Source organism: Magallana gigas, chromosome 1, assembly GCF_963853765.1.
Source record: "Magallana gigas chromosome 1, xbMagGiga1.1, whole genome shotgun sequence".
Classification (NCBI taxonomy): Eukaryota; Metazoa; Mollusca; class Bivalvia; order Ostreida; family Ostreidae; genus Magallana; species Magallana gigas.
In genome coordinates, this window is record NC_088853.1 from 59,305,537 (window position 1) to 59,324,665 (window position 19,129).

The following is a 19,129-nucleotide window of genomic DNA, read 5'->3' on the forward strand; positions in this document are numbered from 1 at the left end:
TAAGATACATTTTTACCGAATTTACAAAATACAAAAAAGACTACCTTCTTGGTTTTTTCTCCGTTGAAGGGTTGTCATTATTTTAGTGCTTGGAGACAAATCATCTAGGCTTGTTCCAGTATATAGAAAGTAAAGAATGCAGTGGACGTCATTTTGTGGACTCGAATGTCTTTCCATACCAATATCAGATTCTGTTGAAACCTACAAAAACTGAATCCAATTAATTCGAACACATTACTTATACCGTCTTGATTGCCACAAGCAACCGTTTGTGATATGTTGCGGCTAATGATCAATAAATATTGTCTTTTTTCACCCTGAAATGTGCTACTTCACCTTTTATTCATTCGATCATTCATTCATTCATTCTTCATCATTCTTTCTTCTTCATATGGAAATTGTTTTAGAAGCATAAATATTCAATAAGATGGTAAGTTGACAAAACAGCGAGAATCCTCGCTATTTATTTAAAATGATCTTCAGGAATGAAAATAAGCGTGTTGAGAAGATCCTCTTTAAGGGGTATCGCAGTTTATGCGATAAAGAAGTAACACTGCGCGGATATCTATTTCTGATTTTATAGATATAACGTTGAAGACACTTTCAAATATCAGATCTCGTTTTGGTAGGAAAACTGCAACTTCGCAAACGAAATGTTTTAAGAACATTAAGGCGTTGGTAATCGTTGGCAGATATATTGTTCTTTAGTTTGCAACCGTATAGGACCTTTTCGAGTTGTAATAATTTTATCTAAAAGCTGACTTTTCTTGTTAATAATTATGTCTAGGTGATAATAGTTTTCAGCACATGGAATTATTCTATCACCAAGTTTCCATATTCAATCAAAACCCAGTTAGGAACATTTAAAGCAGACTTGTTAAATAGACGATTTGTGGGCAATGACGAAAAGTCACTTCCTGGAATAATCGTATAATCACCGTTCTTAAAACGAACCGAACTATATACAGATTGAACGGTTCCGTGTTAGAAACGTAACGTACTGTTCACAAAACGAAATTGCAAAAAGTCTGCATTGATAATTTATGAAGGCCAGCCTAAAAAGGGCGTACTTAACAGTTTAATAAGCGGGCGAACTCCATCATACACGGCTGAATTGTCGTTCCATGAAGACGCTGATCACGTAATTCAATATTGTACTTGAATTTTTTTAATAAAGACTGGGTCAATTTATGTACTCTATATTTCTTCGTTTTGATCATCTTATTAAATTGCATAGAGAAATTGTTTAATTTTTTCGTTTAATAATTCTTTGATAATTGATGAATTTATCATGGCCGAATTATTACCTACAATCAAAATTATAATGAATGAAACAAATATGTGTTAAAAAATTCAATTACAATTCATCATTGTAAATTGAAATGCACCTATCATGTTAAAATTTTTGCGTGTATTTTTTTTTCTATCATTAATATTTTTACGCGATATTTGATCGGTCGCACTCCGTCGTGTTTTTATTAACCATTTGACGATTGGGGTGTTTTAGATAAACTGATTTCAAACATTTTAAAAAACGTAACGATGCATGTTAAAAAAAGAAATATCGGAAGAAATTCAAAACAATTCTTTTCTTCTAAATATTATACTTTGATTGATTCTAGATGCATAAGATATATCTAAATATTGAACTTTGGTCGGTTTTTAGCTTTAAATGCGTTGACATTTTCACTCGTGACCGTGTTTTTACAGTTTTGAATTTCGTTTATGCTTCATGGAAACATCGCCAGTATTTTGGAATTTATACGCATCGAATCAAATATAGACTTCGTTAAATCAGACAGTTAATTGTTTACTTGCGCAAAATGAGCAAAATCTGATGCACTAACAACATATTTTATAAATACTATACATTCTATTGGTAATTCGGTACGGTCTCTACGTTATAGTTGATTATAATGAAACGTGTTTTGTTATTATGCTCTGTATTTTCAGTCTAAACGGAGATTGTTTTTGCTACAATAAATATATAGGTATAAATATATTTTGAAAAATAAATTGTGCTCTTTCTTTGTTTTTAATTTAGTGCATGTTTCTTTTGTTTTAATTGTTTACCATTTTTCTTACTCAACATATTCAGCTGTGTCAAGGTTAGAATTATAAGCAATATACAGAGCTTTGCTCACAGAGCTGAGGCCATGCTTTTGTTCATTCTGAATAGGAGATACCAAGTTATGTATATTGGTTATAATTCTACGATTGACGGTGAAATTTTGATTGATAAATAGAAATGTCTTGCCAAAAGGATGAAATGTTGTTACTACTCTCTGGTGCACCTTCTTAAACATGAATTGCATAAAATATACACAAAGAAGATGGGTGTATAAGGCGTGCAAAATGCCCATATGAGGAATGATTAGATACTGCAAAATTAAAATATCATTAAATCTAATAATTATTAGATCAGTATAAATAATTAAAAGCAATGTATATGTATCGTAATACCGATTTGTAACCCTTGAGTATTTTAAATACTTGTAAAAGGCTCATTCAATTTGGCGTACGTGTCTCAAACTGGCGTATGTGTCTCAAAACCTCCAAATAATGTCATTTTTATAACTTCAATGCCTTTTCTTTTATAGAGTGGGTCTAAGCTCCATATTTTGGGTATATCTAAATGCGGTTGTATGAAATTTAAACCGATTTTAATCAACAAAAATGTCGAGAGATGACCCACTATACTTTAAAAATGTCATTTTGTAGCCAAACAATTGAACGTTTAAGAAAAATAATACAAGTCCGTAAATTCGTGACCAACGTTTCATAAAGCATTTAAACAACACACTTTGTTGTGAATAAAATGGCTCAGTGGTTAGAGCACCAGACATTAGGTAACTTTATAGAACATAGGTTTTTAGGTTGTAGGTTCGATACCACCAAAACTTTAGGATTTATTATTTTTTTCTTATCATTTTTTGAAAAATTTCAAACTGAATATAGTTAGAAATTACCCTTTTGTAAACTTGTATTATAACATATCAAATATATTTAATTGAAAAAAAAAAGAGTTATATTTGAAGTTGTATTTTACGACTAAACCAAATGCGCAGTTGTACCATCTTTTTCCCCTATCATCTTTTTGATAGTTTTTCGACCACAATTATATGAAAACGACGCCTTTTAAACAGTTTCCATAGTCCTGACACATTATTATCATGAGAATAAAAGCATTATCGCTGTTCTTAAAAAAAATTATTGCAACGGAAAATACAATGATTTGAATTATAGCTCTTTAACATATGTGACAACATTTTTCATTTGAGTTTATTCTTCAGTCAAGTGTGTAAGGATATGAAACGTCATACGAAACAAATTCTGAATTCATGCCTGGTAAATGACATTCGTTTGTAATGGAAAAGGTCAATTAAAATGTTCAATGTTTTTAATTTGAGGAATTAAGCGCATTTATTCTAGTGAATTGAGATACACTTTTCTTCTTTTACATATAGGATTTTTAAAAATGAAATACAATAACTAGTAAGTAGTGGAGGGAGAAAATGTACCTTTATGCGCTATTGTATTTAAATCTATTTATAAAGTGATGACCGGGGGGGGGGGGCGCTAAAATAAAACGAACTGGGAGGTAACCGTGAACACCAACTGAACATTTAGTTATTTATATTGCATATAATCTTATTTTCGGTAAAAATGGTATTCCATAGAGGTAAATGTGTCAAAGATTAAGTATATGATAAAATGAAAGTAAACTTCGGGTATTCATTTTTGGTTAATCTACCGTAGGGCCACATGACACAATATCCTTTGAACGACCATATGAAGCCAGTGTTGCTCAGATGAGCGATGTGGCCCATTGGGCCTCTTGTTATACCCCCCGCAAACGAAGTTTGGGGGGGGGGGGTATATAGGAATCACCTTGTCCGTCCGTCTGTCCGTCCGTCCGTCCGTCTGTCTGTTCGATTCGTGTCCGATCCATATCTTTCTTATGGAGAAACATTAGAAGTTCTTACTTCACACAAAGATTGCTTATGACCTAAGGGTGTGTCATGACCTTGAACCAAGGTCATTCGGGCAAGGTCAAGGTCACTGGCAGAAAAAGTGCAAAATTCGTGTCCGGTCCATATCTTTCTTATGGAGAAACATTAGAAGTTCTTACTTCACACAAAGAATGCCAATGACCTAAGGGTGTGTCATGACCTTGAACCAAGGTCATTCGGGCAAGGTCAAGGTCACCAAAAGAAAAAGTGCAAAATTCGTGTCCGCTTCATATCTTTCTTATGGAGAAACATTGGAAGTTTTAACTTCACACAAAGATTGCTAATGACCTATGGGTGTGTCATGACCTTAACCCAAGGTCATTTGGGCAAGGTCAAGGTCACTGAAAAAAATTGCTAAATTCGTGTCCGGTCCATATCTTTTTAATGGAGAAATATTGGAAGTTCTTACTTCACACAAAGATTGCTTATGACCTAAGGGTGTGTCATGACCTTGACCCAAGGTCATTTGGACAAGGTCATGTTCAATGGCAGAAAAAAGTGCAAAATTCTTGTCCGGTCCATATCTTTCTTATTGAGAAACATTGGAAGTTCTCAGTTCACACAAAGATTGCTTATAAGCTAGGGGTTTGTCATGACCTTGACCCAAGGTCATTTGGGCAAGGTCAAGGTCACTTGCAGAAAAGTATAAAACTTGTGTCCAGTCCATATCTTTCTAATGGACAAATATTGGAAGTTCTTAATTCACATCTAGAATGCTTATAACCTGAGAGTATGTCATGACCTTGACCAAAGGTCAATTGAGGAAGTTCAAGGTCATTGTTAAAAAAACTCGGGCTCAGTATACCAATAATTCAAAATGTTTATATTAACTGGCTGCTTGACATGTGGAATTTCGTTTGATTCGAGTCATGTTTGTTAACATACTTGCATTAACAGTTAACTTGAACTAAAATGGAATTTAAAGACATTAACAGTTTTCAAAAATAGAGCAGTTGTTATTTATAGAAAATGGACGATGAAATAGATTCATCCAATATTTTCTATAATAGAAAAAATACATGAGTTATGATTTTTCTTAGCGGGGGGTATCAATTGTGAGCTTGCTCACAGTACCTCTAGTTTAAAGTGTAATTTTAATCTTTATTGAAGATAAAAGTTCTACCGGTTTTACAGACTTACAGAGATTCTTTGAGATTTACGTGTAAACAACTGAATTTGAGATGATTTGTATGCATGTAAAAACAATTTGGCGCAGGGTGTATATTTAAATATTTTAACAAAGTATTTGTCTTAGAAATATTCATGATCTAATGTCATTATTTACATGTATCGATGCATTTAGACCATTCGCAAAGTTCTTTTGATCAAACTATTTCTATACTGATTCAACCATTAACGTTTTTCAGCCGTATTTTAGTTCCAGAGTTTATGCATAGGATTTCCCACCAAGAAAACGGGCCCAGAGAAAATGTTCCCCCTAAAAGACAATACCATCTCAGCATATTATTTTCCACTAAAATGGAAATCAGTATAGTGTTTTGCCACATGCGGAAAATGCGCTTCCGTATAGGTTCGCCCCTCCTGCTACCGGATTGCATTAGAACATATTATGTTACTGTGTTGTTTTGATATTTTTCCAATTGTATCCGGTTTGAGATTGTTTGGGTTTATTTAATATCTGGAAGGGTATTGTTATAACGAGAGACTTCGCGCGACACAACAGGGTTTTCTGTTTACCAACTAAACACGGCTTGGATGTTTATAAACTGTAAGTGTCATGTCTTTGCATTGATTATAGTGTTGAAAAATTACATTACATTTTAAGTGCATCGGTATTTTTTACATCTTATATCATATTTACAACAGATATAGAGATTTGTGTATTGGCAGGACGTTAGCATTAAGTAAAACATAGGTTGGACTATCTCATTATTTTTTTGACGTGATTTTATTCTATATATTTTATAATTTGCTGTATCGATAACTTACCAGAACTCTTTCGTAGTAAGTTTGACATGTTATGATTGTGAGGTTTTACAGCTTACTTTAGGTACATGAGTCACGCTCGAATTTTCTAAGTTTGGCATAATGTGAAATGTGGATTGTCATGCTAAGGTCTGTACATGTACTTAAAAATGTTGTAACTTTTGTAGTTTCTCACCCTCTCCGAGGAGGCAATAAAACATCTCAAGACTGAAGCTTGTTACTGCACATTAACTCAGTTGTCAGTGTATTAAAGAAAAACTAATATCTGAGCTGATAAAAATTGCACTGTTGCGTATACTGACAAAGATTTGAGAACTTATGCGCCATAATATGTACATTTACAATGATTACATGTCTAAATATATATAAAATCGTTCGCCACTATATCTCTTAAAAACTAAGGCCATATTGCCAACATGAAATTATATAATATACAAAGATAAGATTGGAAATAATATCAAAGCAATTTACAGATTTTGCCATGAAGGAAACCCCAAAAAACATTAAAGTATTTGCTTTGAATTTGTTCAAAGTTTATTGAAAATGACATGCGTTAATTAAGTGTGTGATATGTCCAAAAATAAATAAACAATTTCATTGGAGAAGTTGGGTTTACGCGCAAGAATATACTGCTTAACACTTGACAATATTTCACGTTCTCTGCTTTTAATATGTTTTTCGCTTTATGGATTTTTGAGATAGTTGACAATTTTGTGAATTTCCTTTTTTTTCATTCAAAGACTTTAACTTAAGTCACTATTACAAATATTTTTCTATAACAGGTCCACTTCAAATGAAAAAAAGTAACCACATCATTCATCTGAAAAATAAAATGATAAATGCACAATAGAATGTAGACATTTCTGTAATTTAAAAATCGGGCATTGGCTAGGAATTGTCAATGCCTGACTATTTTTCAAATAATAGACAGTTTCATATAAATGATGCAATAACATAAAAGTTTTCTCTGATGTATTTTGAGTTATAATTTTATGATTGAATTCATTTCATTCTTTAGAATATAAAGTCAGAACTATTTAGATGTTCAATATCCTTCATCAATTTTTTTTTGAAAAAAATAAAACAAAAGAAAAGAAAGCGTTTAAAAAAAGAATTGTTATACAATAACCAGGCATATGCATATAGTTAAAATGTAAAAGAAGGGGCGGTGGGAAGGAGCATACTGAATTTATATTTGTATAGTTTTTCCTTGGGAGATTAGGCCCGGGATAGGTCTTTTAGGGAGGGATTCTAAACCAGGCCCATCTTTTTAAATGCCGTTATTTATACTATTATCAAACGGAAAATGCGATTTCATGAACTAGATTTGGCAATATGAACAATATTCTACAACATATGGAGAAATCACGTACACTTTATTCATGAGCTAAATGCCACGTGACACTGTTCTCATTAATATTTATGTCTTCAAATTGTCTCCCTTACGAATGAAAATTACATACCTTTTATGTATGAGATTTGTGTGATTACGTCAAAACTTTCATTTTTTGAATGAGAACATGTGTTTAGGCAATGCATAGATTATCCGTGTATGTTTTTGTCACCACAATCAGTGATTCACACTTAAAATTCACTTTAAATACCTCTCTATCCAACCATAGATAATTTAAAAATATGACTTTACCGGCTAAAATGAGTAAGTAGATTAACAGCTAAAAATATCAGCTAGAAACAGAATAAATTTATAAAATGAAAAAATTCATATCAATTTTTAACGTTAATTCTTAATCAAAAATATGCAATATGCCTAATGATTCAATATAAAGACTATATAAATGCCTAGTTGCAAGTCCGATGGCTTACTGAGAAAGTCTTGAAAATGCTAAATTGGAAGTAAAAAGGAACAGACAAGACTTTTTAATTTGAGTCAAAATTTCTGACACAACTAGTTTGCAATGTAAACTTTGTAAATGTATGAGGAACTACTTTACCTATGAATGGCAAGTATTTTAAAAATAATTCCAAAATCCCTTCATGACGCCTTTCATCACTAAAACACACTTTATTCCTACAACGCCCCGCTTCGATATTTCAGATTCAAAAGGAACCGCCATCTCAATATCTAATGTAAACAAAACAAGCACATTCCAATCCCGGATGATGTAAATGACAGAACCAAATGAGGAGAAAATATTTCCGAAATACTTATTTTTTATAATTTGTGATTTTTCTCATTCCTTTCTATATATTTTATTGTAATGAAAATCGCCATTGTGATAACAATATGGCCGCTATGCAAATTAGTAAAATGTACACCATTTCTCCATATGAAACAATCCCATTCCTATTGTATTTACTTTAAATATGATAACATGCCCCTAGATTTTGAAGCAGAATTTGAATTAAAAACACTGGTGATCACTTAAGAACTTTCTGAGGTACTTGCATTACAATCAGGCTTCATTATTATGTCTATAATCTCTTCGATGTCCTCTACTTTGGTTTGCCAAGTTATGCCTGGTACATCATACAGTTTGCATGGTAGTTGTTTTTCATTATCCATGTACATAGTTTGTATCTGCATCTGTAATGGCATTAATAAAATAAAGTTTTGCAAATCAATGGCGTCCAAAGCTAATTGGCTATTATTTTGCAACAAACGGGGGGCGTAAGCCCCTACCCCTCCCAGGTTCCAACACCTATGCCTTTTCCCCCATGGGCCCACATCGAGGAATTGCATTTAATTTACTGTATTCCAAAATGCTCTGTCTGTATCCGCAATAGACTCACATGCTTTCAGAGAGCGAATTTTTTAACAATTATTTTTTTTCTTATATGTAAATTAAGGGAATATTCATAATAACAAAAGATTGTAGTATTCATAAACATTAGCTAAAGTTTAAAATACAAGGTATTTTAGTTAAATTTATATAAAGGAAAGGAAAAACAGCTCTTGCTAGCTGGAAGGATACCATGATTTATGTGCATTTGTTTGCCCTACTATGAGTTCATTATGTGTTACGCCTAAGACTTTATGACGATATTTATCATAACATAAACCACTATTGGACAGATATATGTTTTTTTCCCTAAAATTGGTGGATTTAAAACATATCCTGAATTTACATTTGAAAGGAATTACTATTATAGCGTATCATTTATTCCGTTAACAAATATAATCTTTTCAATCTTTAAGAGTTAAAAAAAATAAAAAGTTCATTACTGTCTAAACGTTTACTTTTAATGCAATAGGTTTAATGCAGGGGGGTCTGCAAGGGTGAACATGGCGTTATGAATAGCAACTGCTCTGCTGTCAGCAGACCAATTGATATTCATTTAGACATTGAGAATACAACATACCCCTTTTCCATATCACAGTCAGGTATCAGCCTGATACTTCAATTTCAGCTAGCCCGAAAGATAATATTGTTCGAGGGCTAATACAGTCTGTGATATGGGAAAAGGGGATGTATTATTATATTTTTGGCATTCTTAATAATAAAATGAAGAATTTTTTTTTTAACAAAATGATTTTAAATATGATTTGAAAGTAATATGTACATATATTATATACCTAGTAGTGTATCAGGTCTGGTACACGTGTTTTGAACTAGGTGAGACAGAAACGGAAGATAGGGCTGTATCGCCCTCGGGGCTGATATTTGTCTGCCTTAGCCTGTCGCCACGGGGGTGTATTGACCTCAGATTTAAAATTGCTAATTTCGAATAAAATCTGCTTTAAGATGGAAGTTCTCTCTTTCTCGATAACTTGTATTCTACATGTAGAAGATATTGCTTCATCTCAGACGACAGCCTCTTTCTGCATTTCAAACGACAATGGTTAGTCAACAAAGTTCGACAACTCTTAAAGTTATTAACACATATTAAAAGGAATAAAAACAAACACGTTTTGTAAATCAGAAAAAAATATAGCTTCTTTATGATACATTATATTCTTTATTTGAAATTTTAATTTTAATAAAAGTCTTTGATTTTAGATATATGATATCGGGTTTCGGCCGATACCAACCGCTAGGGCTGATACCAGGCCGGTATCAAAACAACACTGTGATATTTTCATTATTCTGTATGTATTAAATAAATATATGAGATTTTATTGTTTTACCAAACATGTTGCTACGGAACCCAAGTTTCCTCAGCTTGAAAAATTAACTGCTTCAAAACATTTATTAGTTTTGAAGTTTTCAACTGCATTTAAAAATGTCGACTGTAACAAATGTTTTATTCTTTCGTCTGTAAACATGCAAAAATGCCGAAACGATAATGGCAGATAAATTCCGCAAGGGGCGTAATAACCTGTATCAGCCCCAAAAGCCATTACGAGTTTTGTGATGTCATCTGTATCACATATGCAAAAAGCATGTTTATGACTAAGTATGTAATAAAGTCCCATAACTGAAGAAGACTTATATCACTGTGCATGATAATAATGCCAGTGCAAAGGTGGCATTTTTGCACCCGCCTAAGGTGCATTTCCCAAAAATTCCATTTATGTCAATAGATAAACCATAGTCTAGAGATTATATATAACCATATTTGACTTAGATGTATCTCACCTACGGATTGCTAAAATATTTAAAACAATGTTGAGGGAAAAAAACCAGCCACTTTAATGCGAGTTTAACTTATTGTAGAAACAATGCAGACACCCAATATCTCAATGGCTCTGACTGTTTTCTTAGTTATCAGTTTGGCCATGTTAAGTATGTTTTTTAAATTATCACCCTAGACTTATACCAATCACAAAAATCGCCTATCATATTAAGCACGTGCAGAAAAATACCAATTAAATGTATTGACGTTTAGTCACTGTTAATCACTGTAAATAATTTCATTCGTTGTCTTACATGTTATGTGTGGTTTAAAAATTAATTAAAGATATGTCGTTTACCAAATTTTGAAATTTTCACTTTATTTCATATCCTATTTTCAAATCATTCTATCAATAACAGTGGTTACTTATAAATTTATGCTTATTCATAGTATAAATGTTTTGTCCCTAGTAACTAATGTAGTTGGTATAATGAATGATATCTTATAACAATATGTATAATATTCGTACATGGTTCCAACATGAATAAATTAGCTTTTTTTGCTGTGTGTAAGTAGTAGTTACCCCACATAATATTGTTGGTTATGTGCAGATACCCGATGGGCGTGGTCACAATGACACGAGGGAGCGTAGCTCCCGAGTGTCGTTATGACCACGCCCATCGGGTATCTTAACATAATCAACAATATAATACGGGGTAAGTTACTTGTACCATAGTGTACGATTACTCATAATATCTTAATATTATAGTAATATCGAAATGACTTTCTATCCCCGACAAAGATGAAATATTCTTCATTTTTTTTTTAAATTCATAGTTATAATGAATAGATCGACTTCTCATATTTTATATTTTATATTGTATATTCATTAATTTTCTGACCTATAGTATCGATATTTGCTTAAAAGAATTAAATTTATTAACACAATTTCATATGTACGAACCCTAAACTGTGCAATGCTTCTGTTTAAACAACTGAAATTAAATTTAAATTGATGAAGGTAATTAGTTTTTCAAAATCTTATTTGATACTCTGTATCAATGAATGTTTTTTTTTAAAGTGGCCGAAAAATCGTGTACATATATATTTTGAATAAATTCAATCAATTAGCAAAAAACAAATATTATTTGAGAAATGCATTTCGCGAAACCGTGAATGGTTAATGTCAAATTCGATTGGCTACCGCTATTCACCCTGTCCACAAAACAAGTTTTCTATTCAAATGCTTTCCTATCACGTGATTGACTTTCTAGAAAACTTTTAATCAGGATACCCCTATTTCATTTAACACGCGTTTCTCTACTTGTCCGAACAAATGGAGAGGAATATTAAATTAGAATCTTTCTGACAAAGCCATTGCCAATATTGTTTTGTCTCGAGCTAAAAATGAGATTTATTCGACGAACTAAGTTAGTAGAGCCATTTATCCGTGTTGAGTTTTATGTCAATTTTGATCTGGAGGAACCTCTTACTATGGAGTATCATGGACGCGCTAAAAAACAACTTTGTTGATGTTGTTTTTACTCGAGATAGTGGGCGGAGTTTTTAAAAAAGTGTGGGGTATGTACATATAACTCACACATTTAACAATAGAAAACTCGCGAAGCTATGGTACAATATGATTTATTACAGCTTTAACAGGCATGGGACATCTTAAACACAATGGTAAACAATGCAGGAGAGGCAGAAGAAACAGAGAATGTTGAGGTTGGAAACTATTATGATTATGGTGGAATAACACATCGTCATAAAATGGCTGACCTCTGATCGAATCGACATTTTGTTTTATTAAAAAGATTTTATTGACTAGAACATCTATAACTTTCCTCATAGCCAAGTGGATAAAGTGTCAGGCTTGTGATGTACATACCAAGTTCGAATCCCGCAGGGGCTTTTGTTGTTACTCACTTAATTAATTTTTTAGGTATTCATTCTTTATCCCCAAAATGCAAATTTTTCGCTTATTTGACAAATGTATATTTTATTATCCGCTGGCGCAACTTGTTGCGAAGGGGATATAGCATCGCTACCGTGCGTGTGTGTGTTCGTATGTGTGTGTGTGTATGTATGTGTGTGTGTGTGCATGTGTGTGTGTGTGCACTCCATTTCAATTTTCTAGTAAATTAATAAAAAAAACCTTCCAATAGAATTTCCTCAACCTTTGCACAAATATGCCTCATTGTAAAAGATTAAAACAAATGCAATCTCATATTAATTGGTCAATTTTTATGCCAAATCTTAGATAAAATTACACCATTGTAAGGGAGGGGGGGGGGGGGCATACAATATGACAAAATTCGTTCAAAACTAAAAAAATATTTATCATTGATTGCACACTTCTGTAAATAACAAATAAAAAATGCATATGACTTTCCAAATCATTAATACTATTACAAATTATTTTTTCATTAAATCAAAGTCTGATCAATTTTGTATACGAGTTTCAATCGAAATTTCTGAGTAAGAGTTACCAATCTTCCGCTTCACTTCTTTGAAACCAAAATGAAAGTAAGCAGTTCAAATTAACAACTTGATATTTTTTGGATTTAGATCTAGTACGGGTAAAGAAAATGTAGTTTTTGCAGTAATGGAGGGTAAGTATGATTGTGGTTCTCTCATTAACATAACTATATATTGCTAAATAATGCATCCCTACACACAATAACTCATGTTGCGAGGGGATGCTCCGCTTAGCGATGCCCTTGTTTATGATTATATCTTTCATAATCAAATAATTTACAGTTAATTTGAGTGACCTTTTCCAGGTGTGTTATTCCACCTTTAATTTGATTCCTAAATAATATTATTAATTCCCTTGTGGTAAAATTTAAATAAATTATGAAATAAATCGTTTATATGAATGTGACAATAATAAATCAGTGTTCTTTTTTTAGGTATCTTTTAACAAAGGGGATGAAGTGGATGTATTTTATTCGCCCAAGAAGAGGTATCATAGGACGAAGATCCTAGGCAAAAGGAAAAGACCAGAAGGTGAAAAATGCATGTGAATTTATATAGAAAAAAAAAGTTTTAAAACTCATTCTTATTGCAAAACAGTTTTAATCATAACAAGGGAATCAAGTAAAAAAAGGAGAAAATATTGATATAAGAAATTTTATGTCAGCATGCTCTAATTTAACAATCTTTCCTTGGTTTTAAAGTTTTTCACGGCAGATTTTATTGCATATCACATCCATGGAGTAACCTTGGATATTTTTTTTTACAGGTTATAAAGTGAAGTATGTCGAAGATGGAATTGTGAAGGTGATAAAGAAGACCTACTGTGGAATCATTAATTTTCGTGGGGGCCAATTTTCGTGGATTGCTAAAGTTTTACAGGTTCGTGGGGACGTAATTTCGAGCATTCTCTTAAACCTACAGAAGAAATATGACTTTATTACTCTAATTTATTAATTCGTGGAGGATGTTAATTCGTGGATGAAAGGTACCCACGAATTCCACGAAAATTGAGCTACCACGAAATCTAATGATTCCACAGTATGTGCGGCCTTTGCCAACTGCAACAGCCAGTGCTCCTTACCTTGCATTGAAAGAAACTGTTTTATATGTGTTTCTACCATTGTCATTAAAAACTCTGTTTGAAAATATGTGTATTTTTCTTTGGTATATTTGTACGTTTCTGTTCTGGCAATGAAAGACTGATTATGTGTATTTCTAACCTTGCAAGAACTGTTTGATTTATCATACATGATGTGTGATCCTTTCCTTAAAAATGCTGTACTGTATTAAATCATATATATATATATATATATATATATATATATATATATATATATATATATATATAATATGATGAAAAAACTTAATTGCATTTTAAGTCATTGCGTTTATTTATGCAAAGTTTGTTGTTTAAATGAATGTACAAAGTGATATCATATCACTATTTTAATAACAAATAAGTCAATCGTTATGGTGAAAAATGAATACAGCAGCTTTTGTGGTTTCTTACCTCTAATGGAATGGTTAAATTATAAATACTTTTGAAATCGCATAATTTTTTCCGAAGTTCACCGTATATTTTAACAATTGAGACAATTTGTTTCAGTTATCTTTGTAGCTAGGGATAAACGTAACATTATTTGGAATATTAGCATTGCAGGATGTAGACTCAGTGAAACACGAGGAAATATCAAGGGATACGGACAATATGCAGCCTTTTCACAAAATTAGAATTTTAAGCTAAGGTTTCTGGAACCTTGACACTTAAAACGGAGTAAAAAAATTGTTTAATAATATTTTCATCAAAGGTGTGTAAATATTAAATTCACTTTACTTAAAATTTATAATTATATACTTTTTGAAAAACAATGATTACAATCGCAAAATGAAATTCGGAAATGATATTTTCGTTAAAGATTTTTGCGAATTATAGAGAGATGGTTATATGCTGTAGAGTAAAACGACATGTTAGAGCAAGAAGTAAAGATGAATCAATCCATCAGTAGAGTCTACAGAGAAATTAATCAATATTTTTTTCAATTATCTAGTATTTAAATCAACAACAAGTATGTACAAGGTACATACTTTTTTTTACATATCAACTATACATTAGTTGGATAATAATTGTAATCAAATATTAAAATAATATACAACCAAGTCCGGGAAATTCACAGCACCTGCAACTTATATGTAATAAGTGACCCATTAAAAAATATTATAAATCTACTATATGTAAATGTGCATACATATATATTATGTATGTATATAGTGATCATATAAATGACCAATTATGACTCAATCACTTGTAAAATTAAAAGTTTTCGGATGTTTTAATCTAAACCATGAAAAAATAATAAAATAAATTATATAAAAGGTCATAAATTAGTGTTTATAAAAAATCCCATGGGATTTTTTTTCCTATCAGAATAAAAAATTGAAGTTGTGGAAGTTACAGGAATTCAATGACCACAACTTCATTTTTTCTATATTATATTATTTATATTGTAAATCTACAGGAATTAGTAGAGAAAAAATCCTGGAGGAAATATTAATTGAGAATATTTCCCTACAAGAAATTATAATATCCATTAGGATTTCTTTTTCCCATGGAATGTTTTTTTTTATTCTATATGAATCTTTCTTTCAATAGAAAATAAAAATATCCCATTAAAAGAAAATTTCCTACAGGGTAACTTTTAAATCCTGTAGGAAATGTCTTCATCCTATAGAATTGTGTGAAATTCCCACAGGAATGTGATTTTTTCTTGGGGCTTTTTTTTCCTATGGGATATTTATGTTTAAAGGTAAATATCTCACCTGTCAAGTGAGATACATCTTAGTCAAAGGTGGCTATATACTCTCTAGACCTTTGTCTATCATTTGACTTAAATGGATTTTAGAGAAATGCGCCTTAAGCGGGTGCAAAAATGCCACCTTGGCACTGGCATAATTATCCGGCACAGTGTTTTATACTGGGAAAAGAAAATACAATAAATAGAGAATTTAATGTAATCGGATACACACTGATGTTAAATAATCAGTGAGATATGATTGTTTGATATGTATACGAGCATTTAACTATACTATTGATACTATTCAAATAATAGAACATAAAAATAAATATAAAGTACCTTTGTTGTCACAATTTCCTCTTTACTCGTTAATGGAGCAATTCTATTTACATCTTTGATATATGTGCTGTTTGCCAAGGCCGTAGTAAACGTCCTAAGAAAAGAAGATTTTCCTGATCCAGCTTCTCCTATCATTACAATATTTATATATGGTACTTGTTGCGTCAGTGGAAACGGCAATGACTTGAACTTATTTCTATACTCCTCAACAATCTACAAAATTAATTAGTTTTATATGCATATAGTAAACATTTTGTGTGTGAATGGACGCGTACGTGCGCAAAATATAATACTACATAAGGATTAATCTATTCACAATTAACTTATTGAATAATGTAAAATTTAATTAGAAAAGCTAAAAAGTTGGGGAATATCACCCTTTTGACACCCTTTTTAAAATGAAAAACTACAACAAATGATAACTTGATATTCTATCTGCCATTGAAATAGTTTTCGTGCTGTTTCTATGCTGAATTATCATCGAGTTTATTCACCGGTGGTAAGATTTTCCTATTTTTTATACTCAGAACACCTTTGATGTAATCCAAGCCGTTACGCGAAAATTTAAAACCAATAACTCTAGTTTGTTTTCCATAAAAAATCGACATCGCCGACAAAAAAAAAGTTTTATTCAATGTAATAAGATACCTATAAACTGACTATTAGAACGATTAAAAGTCATTGTCTACCTCAAAAGCAAATATTTACCGCGGCAAGACTTATAGAGAGTAATTCTTACATCAGCAACATTCAGTATTAATTTTCAGAGCGATTTCTTATTTTACACTCTATCGTTTAATCAGAATCAATTTAATCTAGTACAAAACAGATTAGGTAAAATTTCCTATCGATCATTTTTTTTTCTAAAATTTTATGTAATTCACAATTAAAACTATTTTTGTATAAATGACGTCATCTTATTTGACCTTTGATTTGACCTTGAAATTTAGTAGGCATAAATTCTGAACACTGGTAAATTTTTTTTCGAATATCAGGTTATTACCATATACAACACACAAGTTACAAAATTCTGAATAATGAAAGGCAACATTCCGCAAACATCAAATGAACAGCATTCAAATGTTGGCATAAAGGTTATCAAAATATACTATGTCTCATTTTTTCTGCCTGGGGTACATAAAAAAACATGAAATTAATGGGTACCATTAATTTCAATTACTTAAGATAATCGATCAAAGCTAACTTTTACATAAAAAAAGTTATAACTTGTAAATTTGTAAATTGTTGTAAAGTTGTAAATTGCTAGGGAAACGATTCTGATATGCTGTTTAAAACAGAGTGAAGATTGTTAAAAGCAAAGATAAAAATACTTTGTCATCCAAGATTCCGGGATAGCCTCCCCAACCTTCTCCAGGAATATCTGAAATAATAGAATTTCAGAAACACGTGATCATAATTATAACGTAATTTGATCAAGAAATTTTTGGTCAAAACGACAGGTAAGTATAACAAAAGTTATACACTTTCTAGAATTATACAGTTTAATCTTAAAAAATTGAACATAAATTCTAAATAATATATTTACAGACCGGATCGGTCAGTAAACGCTTAGTTCAACCTTGAAATAAGCATAAGCACGTGATGTGACAAACTAACTTTAAGCAGTAGACTTAACGTGTTCGGAGAGAAAAGAAAAAACAAATGCTTGACAGAGAACGTTATAGAAGGAAAAACTAGAGTGGAGACGACTTTTAGCGGTGGACACGTGTTTATCTATGAGCTTGTCCGTTTCTTGCTATAGTACGATATTGATTGTCTGAATATAATAAAAATTGTATAGTAAACACACGATTACTTAAAAATTTTAAATTGTGTATGTTTTAAGTCGAAAGATCCCAAAAGGGATAATTGTTACGTTCTATTTTATAATCATATGAGTTGTCAAAGGTAAGAAAAAAATGGTCATTTGAAAAAAGAGCTCTCATCAATTGTCATCGACATCGATATGCAACTATCTTCATTAAATGCATTTGACAATATATACAAGTAATATTTTTTCTGTTAAAATCACACAGTTATATTTATATGATGTCAAACAACTGTAAACAAACCTGTCTTTTTAATTTAGTCTGCATGCTGCTTTTCTGAATTTCTACTCCCGTACACATGCGGAAATGCACATCAGACGTTAATTGTTTATGAATATGTATGGGTAAATAGCGATAATTATTTTCAAATTATGGCTAATATTTATCAAAAAATTTCAAATATTTCTTGAAACTTCCTTTTGGTATATCTATTCATGCTGACAAAATTTGGGTCTGGTTTTTCACATTGAAAATTGCCTTTAAAACCGGCATATATACTGTTAAGAATCAATGTTATGTTAATTAAAGATACAAGATTATTCTTGTAATGTTTTTTTATTTTTAAACGCATCATAAACGTTATTAAATAATTGTATTTATTTGTTACCGTAAAGATTTTGTTTAAGCTCTTCTAATTCCTTTTCACGCTCTTCTAATGACTTCAGTTCATCGATCCGCCTCCGTAGTTTCAATATTTCATTGCTAATGTTACTGAGAAAATAATATGTATTAGGTTACAAATAAGACAACATACTTGTTTAAAGTATATCTGTTTTAAAACATGCAATGAATATCATAATTATTTTGAAAGCGAGAGAGAGAGAGAGAGAGTTTGGAAATTTAGTTTAGGGATAAAGAAATATTCTCGGATTGAATGATTTACATGTATACATGTCAATTATTTAGATGGTCACGTCAGTAAAATATTATTATATGTTTTAGAGTTGATTCTAAGTTAGTCTAAGAGTTGAAGAGAAAAGAGAGTTATAGTTGATAGTTAAAGGTTAAGAGTCAAGGTACCAGTCGTCCGTCTAATCCGTTACGTTTTCCCTCACTGTCATATGTAGGTTAACATTAAGTTAGAATTATTAATAAGCGAGTTTCCACTTTTTATTGTGTACGGAGTGGTGAGTAACTGTTTGTATAATTGTGTTATTAACTGGAATAAATGTGGAAAATACAGCGAGTGTTGAGCTAATTCCCGAGTAATCGT

At 31.5% G+C, this 19,129-nt stretch overlaps 2 long non-coding RNA genes across 2 annotated transcripts; one reads left to right on the forward strand and one right to left on the reverse strand.

Annotated features, from left to right (window-relative positions):
• Positions 1-8,370: 8,370 nt before the first annotated feature.
• On the reverse strand, positions 8,371-18,629 carry LOC136274004 (uncharacterized). Its single transcript, XR_010712257.1, has 4 exons — positions 18,524-18,629; positions 17,419-17,468; positions 16,088-16,300; positions 8,371-8,505 (listed from the first exon to the last, which is right to left on the reverse strand). It is a non-coding gene; the product is annotated as an uncharacterized lncRNA (long non-coding RNA).
• Positions 13,005-13,994, forward strand: LOC136274002 (uncharacterized). The gene is made up of 3 exons (XR_010712255.1): positions 13,005-13,090; positions 13,391-13,487; positions 13,723-13,994. It is a non-coding gene; the product is annotated as an uncharacterized lncRNA (long non-coding RNA).
• Positions 18,630-19,129: the final 500 nt, after the last annotated feature.